Source organism: Dermacentor albipictus, chromosome 8, assembly GCF_038994185.2.
Source record: "Dermacentor albipictus isolate Rhodes 1998 colony chromosome 8, USDA_Dalb.pri_finalv2, whole genome shotgun sequence".
NCBI classification, from domain to species: Eukaryota; Metazoa; Arthropoda; class Arachnida; order Ixodida; family Ixodidae; genus Dermacentor; species Dermacentor albipictus.
This window is the reverse complement of record NC_091828.1, coordinates 80185552-80192500: the sequence shown is the minus strand read 5'-3', so window position 1 is coordinate 80192500 and position 6949 is coordinate 80185552.

Below are 6949 nucleotides of genomic sequence, written 5' to 3'. Positions count from 1 at the left end.
ACAGGCCCAGGGCCTTACTTGAGCCCTAACCCTCAGCCACGTCCCTCTTTACCCTTCCCCCTTTCAATAAAGTTTATCACCACCACCACCACCACCACCACGGTCAGGAGCAGACGACACTGAGTGCACGCGCGCCGAGATGGAAGAAGGAGTTGCGTGGAGACGCCAGGAGAGTCCCAGGAAGCGACGGCAGGAGGAGGTCAACCACCAGAGCGGACGTTGAAGACGGGCCGTCGGGTTCCGGACCCGAGCCCACCAGGACTTCACCCAACCGGGGCCTCCTGCCAACCTGTTCCTGTGCGTCGCCCGTCTACCCGAGCGTGCCGTCAGCTCTTCGACGCCGGTGAGCTTCTGCGCCAGTGGGCAGGACGAGAACAGTCGGGCTACGGGCCCGAGTTCTACGTCAGCTGCCCGGCGAGAACGCCGACGTCGTCTGCTCCTGCTACCAAGCCGCCCGCTTTACCTCGCCTAGCCAGAGCTGGCGCGCTCCGGCCGCCCGGTCGGTCAGCTTACGCCGCGACCTATGGTGAGACCGGCGCCACTCCTTTCGCCAGCTTGTCGCCGTGTCGCAGCGTCGAGACTGTTACGCGTCCCTGCCCTCGTGGCAAGCCCAGACTCGCGCACTCGTTAACCTCATGCAAGCCCTATGTGTGTTCCTTGCCGCAATGTACACTTGAGTGTTTATTTTATGCATGCTTTCTCTTTCCATCTATTTACTTTGCGCCTCTTTAAAGTTTGATTAAAAGTCTTTGTGTGCGTGTTCAAACCAACGGTTTTGTCCCCAATTGGGTTCTCGGAGGCTCCGCTTAAGATAACCATCAGAACCATTGAGTACACGAATCTTTGTCCCCATATTAGGGTCATCACACACATATAGCTCTTTTCTCGCAGCACAATTTGCTTTCTTCCTTACCGATTACACCGTATAACGTAGCACTTGAAAAATCAAGTACACTCAATTGCGAATACACACACACATGTTACTGCAGAATGACCTGCCACCACATATTTCATTAGGACGTCACGATTGGTTAACTTAGAATTTGGCTTTCACATTTCGGTGTCGGTTTCTCAGGTTATTGTAGTTGCAATGACGTTTTAAGTCGTTCTGCGTCGCGCACTACGGTCTGTGACATGCCATTGAGTTTCGCGGGCCGAATTCACAAACGATACGTTCGTGATTGCTTTTCGCCATTGACCGGTCACCTTCACCAACGAATTATTATGTCCAGCATCGCGATTGGTCGACAGGTCTTTTTTTTGTTTTTATGCACAATTCTTGTGCGAGAGAGTTTTTTAAAATACCGGCTGACCCACTGAAGGTTCGCTAAATATCCACGTTCCTCGGTCGTCTCTGCAAAGAAAGAGTCCCTGCACAAAGTGCCCGAATCAGCACAAAGGAAGTGCAGAAAGGTAGCCCCTCCAAAGTAAGTATACTTACTTTTGAGTTTTTTAAATTTTGAGCGTCAAGTCCACTAGCCGGGGAGTTTCTTACGTTTTCTAAGCTTCGATGCGAATTGAGTTTGTCGGTTACTTCTCTCATGGAAATCTTCTTGGTCTTTAGGATTATTTAGGTACATACATATATACCTAAATATATCTATATCTATATGTATATATATATATATATATATATATATATATATATATATATATATATATATATATATATATATATATATATATATATATATATATACCTATATATATGTACATAGGTACATCTATATGTACCTAAATAATCCTAAAGACCAAGAAGATTTCCATGAGAGAAGTAACCGACAAACTCAATTCGCATCGAAGCTTAGAAAACGTAAGAAACTCCCCGGCTAGTGGACTTGACGCTCGAAATTTGAAAAACAAGAAAGTAAAAAAAAAATTCTGCAGTTTTAAGTGCCAGAGACACGATCTCATGATAAGGCGCGCCGTAGTTGGGGTCCCGGACAATTTTGAATGCACACATTGGACGTTACACGAGCGTTTTTGCATTGCGCCCCCATCCGAATGCGGCCGCTGCCGCCGTGATCGAACCCGCGAAGCTCGTGCCCAGCACCGCAACGCTATTTTGGCACTGGGCTACGGCGGCCGGTTCCCCCCGACTTCTTGACTGTGCTTCCACCCAGTGCGGGAAATAGCTAACTGGTTCACCTTGGTGCATGCGCCGGTGGTAGATGGCGCCAAAAGTGGCGTCATGCAATGGGCAGTGTGTTGAGGCGGACAGTTTGAAATTGTGAGCTCTTCGAAACTCTCCTCCTTTCATTCGTATATAACAGCATAGTCAAATGATTTTCCTGCTGTACTGGGTGAATGGAGTTTTTTCACAGCGATTATGCATAGGCAAGACTGGGACCCACCGTTTCCTTTTAGAACGTGAGTTATGATCTCTTTTATTGTTTCAGGCTCAGTTTTGCGCACTTACCTATGTGTATGTAACGCTCCTTGAAGACAATAAGCGGCTGCAGGGCTGGGCAAAGATACTGGACATTTGACGAGCAGTGGTCACCGCGGTTACGAATAAGACGTTGCACTTTCAGTTGTCACGCGACGGAAATTTGTTTTCTGAAACAGTTGTTTTATAGCCGTACGTTGCAAGCTTTGCAGCTCACGCGAATAAAATATCGCTTTTATAGCAAACGAAATTGACGTGGAAGATTTCCATTCATTGCCTCACACCACCAGGGAATCACAGGGCGTCAAAAAATAAGAAAGACGCAACACGTATCACAAGGCCGCAGAAATGTATAAGCATTGAGCGTAGTGTTCTTCCTTTGTTATGTGTGGTAAAGCCAGTGTCAAGAAGACACCATTTTATTATTTCATTTGTTAATCTTTTTTTTTACATCAAGTATGATGTATTACATGTGATGTACCTCATATTGTACTTTTCGTTCCTACCACAGTTGTAAGTGTGCCTACGGGTGAATAATTTTCCTTGTCAATCTGATCTACTTGATGATGATGAGTACCCTGGTAGGCCACTGCTCCTTTATTGGCTGGGCCATTACCGTCGAACGCTTATGCCGCAGAGTACAGGCAACTTGCTTCCGATGGTGGTAATGCCAGCACAGCAATATGCGGCGTCTGCGCGCTTGCAAAGCCAGCTTGTACAACTAAGAATTACAAAGTGGCGAGCGACACCAGTTTCCAAGCTTTGTGAAATGTTGTGTGAGACAGCTGTACCTCCACGGACAGCTACTACACAAACATGGACAGCTGTGCTTTCACCTGATTTGCCCTCTCAAGTGAAGGATTTTCATTGGCAATATCAGTGGGGCATTCTACCTACAAAAGACATGCTTGAACGCTGGCATATGGTAGCGAATGATAAATGCATATATTGCGCACAAACAGAGACCAACGCGCATGTAGTAAAGGACTGCGTTGTAGCACGCACCTTCTGGAAGCTAGTTGCAAGAATGTTCGGAATATCCATCATGCGGCCACCACAGCGCCGAGATCGGTTTGCGAGTCTCGTCTACTACAGCGCTAGCTACATTTTGTGGTGCTTCCATAACATCGCAGAACGATCTCGTCCGACAAATAGAGCAATGTACCCCAGAATGCGGAAACTACGGGTGATAATATGGGGTCATCTTGAAGAACAGTTGTTCAAACTCGGTGAAGCCAAGTTTCTTCGCCGCTGGTCTACGCGGTACATAACCGTCTCCCGAGGCAAAGTCTTTCTACTGCCAGAATAATGCTCAATTCGGTTGCCCTAGTTCAGACTGTGTCTGTATGTGCCCCGAGTACCTTTCATAAATTCGAGGCCGACAATAATGCTTTTGCGTGGATGCGGAAATGAGTTTTGTTGTTGTTGTTGTTGTGTGTGGCAAAGCCAGTGTCAAGAAGACACCATTTATTATTTCATTTGTTAATCTGTTTTGTTTACATCAAGTATGATGTATTACATGTGATGTACCTCATATTGTACTTTTCATTCCTACCACAGTTGTCAGTGTGCCTACGGATGAATAAATTTTCTTGTCAATCTGAAATATATGGAACAGTCAAGCCGAGAGAAAACGTGAGGAAGGGGGACGGGGAGGATACGGGTGACATAGTCAGTATAAGTGGTGGAGCGGAGACTTGTTACGTGAGCTGCCTCAACTTTAAGCTGCCTCAAGGTGAGCTGCCTCAAGCTACTCCCGAATGTAGCTTCGTGCTTCATTAAAGTGGATGATAGTTTTCTCTATCATATAAAATGTTTATTGACATCATGCTCTTTTACCAGGAAAGAAATATTTCAGAAAAGAAATACCTTTTGGGCGCTCATATTGCATGGCTGGTCATGAAGTCCTGAAGAGAGACTCCGATATTTATTGGTAAGCCTGGTGGGACTTTCGTGGAGTCCCGCGAGGAATCTCGGGCCTTTTTAAAGTTTTATTTATTTATTGATCTGTTTTTATTTGATTTCTGCAATGCATATATTCCAAAGAACTTCAAATCCTTTCGTTATCGCTCAGGCGCTTCATGCGCCCTTTCTAGCCATCGAGCACTTCGAATTTGTAGACGTACCAAACTCTAATGTAACCAGAAGAGCACGCATTAAAGAACTCTCCTAATGACAGAAGCAAATGTGAACTTCACTAGCATATGCAGGTTAATGTGGCCGATATTCCAAATATGCAGAATAGACCGCAGTTCACCCGAAACCCCTCAAAGTAGAGTGGTCAGTTGCAAGAGAGATATGTTCATGATTAGTGCGAAGCAAGTTCCACTGTACTTTTTATGTCGAGAGCATATTCACGCATGTACGAGCGGACTGTGCCAAAGTAATTCGACACAGTCTCATTTATCATACCAAATCTGAAGTTAGAAAAAGATAGTTTACATGATTTAAACTTCCTTAAACATCTTCTACCGTTACCGAACTCCTTGCTATGCTTTGTGCTTCCCAGCATCAGTAGAGATCGCTCAGAAACGGGTCATCTTTAGGGATTCACAAGCCACCTTCAGGTCATTAAACAGCACAGACCGAAATGCGCAGAATACCCTTTAAGCATGCGAAACTCTCAAGGAACATACAAAAGCCGGAACTGGGTATCACATTATGGCGTATCAGTGGACATCGGGACCATGCGATATTCCCGTAAATACTGCAGCGGACGCTGCTGCAAAAGAGCACATCGCATGAAAGTTAAGATACAACAAATTTTTCTCTTACCCGCAATCAAATTCGGTGGTTCTTGAGACAGATTTACTGTCAACTTGGCACAAACGTCAGGTTTCATCAGAATGCACAGTGTTCAGTCTTGTTCTGCATAGACCCGAACATTAAATTGTTGAATTGTTCATTCGGCCGAAATTTAGTGAGAACAGAAATGTTTTAACTTATTCGCGCCATCTGCAGCTTGGCACAGTCACATACGCGTCACGTTTTGCAGAGAATTCAATTCGTTGTTGTCACGCAGTGCCGTTATGACCACCACTGAAGCAGATATACAACACCTCCGTTTTGAGTCCCCATGACACAATACTGCAAGGCGAACACTGAAGGGTGATTTAATGTTTATCGGTCGTTCGCCATTTACACTAAAGAATAGTTGGTCCACGCCCACTAATGGACCTACAATAATGAGTAGTTGTGGCTTTCAAAATATTTGGAGAAAATAAAAAAAAGATATTAGGCTCATACTAAACGTATGTGGTGGGGCGATTAATATATTTAATACCACACATACTATACCTGCAGCTGACGCCGTATTTCATTTATCTGTTGTTTCTGTGCGTTATTATGCAGACCTACGTAGTTAGTTCGGCCGCCTCATCTGCTAAACCCTCAACTTAAGCGCGTGTTTTCATTCTTTTATGCGTTTTAACTTGCCCAGGAAGTGTGTCTATATCTCTTGATGTCATTTTGCTCTCTTCTGTGCCTCCCTTCACTTGTGCGCGGCACTGCAAATGTATCCTATTTACTTTCTACAGTGATTTTCAGTTTTTTATGCTTCGGCCTCGCTGCCCTGCGAAGAGAAGTTGGTGTAAGACAAAGGCGCCAACTTGAGTTTTAATTAGATAATAATAATAATAATAATAATAATAATAATAATAATAATAATAATAATAATAATAATAATAATAATAATAATAATAATAATAATAATAATAATAAAGCTGGCTCATTCAACAAGATGAAAACATACGTTGATGTGGTAGGTCGCTCAGTAATCTACGGGTTGTACGGCCATGTACGGCTTGGTAGCGCTGCCTGTTATTCTTTAACCGTTAACGAGATTTTATGCTTTGATCCGAGTGGGACTAATTAATTAAACAGTACATCCAGAATTACTACAAGAATAACAATGAGCGAGGGAACAAAACTATAGCAATTTAATAAAAATAATTAATAAATGTAGTAGAGGGTCTTAGGATTTCAAGGCAGTTTCTTTTTATTGTTTCTTTAAATACTTGCGCAGGCAATGACAAGCGCGTAGTTCAAGACCTACCGAGATCAACCCGTGCTGTATTCAATCGTAACGTTCGCTTGCCACATAAATGGGTGACTTTTGCCTTAGTACACCCTGCTACGATGTATCATCATAAACAGGTACCACCCAGTTCTTTACAGATGGAGGTCGTTCCTTGACCAAAGCGTGGATGACTGTGCACGCCTGCGTGTGGCGTGTGCGCCTGAATAACGAAAATCTGAGGTGGTGCACTGTGTCGACGAGATTGGCGAGGCGGCACGCCTGCTGGTCGTTTTTTCTTGCTTGGTAAATGACGAAATCACGAAAAAATGCAGCGTGTGTGTGCTAGGAGGTCGTGCCAAACATTAACAAATCCACGTGTGAGATTCGAGAAGTCAACCAACATAGTATTGTTCGCTGTCCTCCTGAGCGACTCGAACTATTTTTCACCGTAACCTCAGAAAATTATTGACAATCATTATTCAACCAACATTTAAAGTAGTTATTTGAAAGGAATATGTTCGATGTAGAAGTTGTAGAGTGAA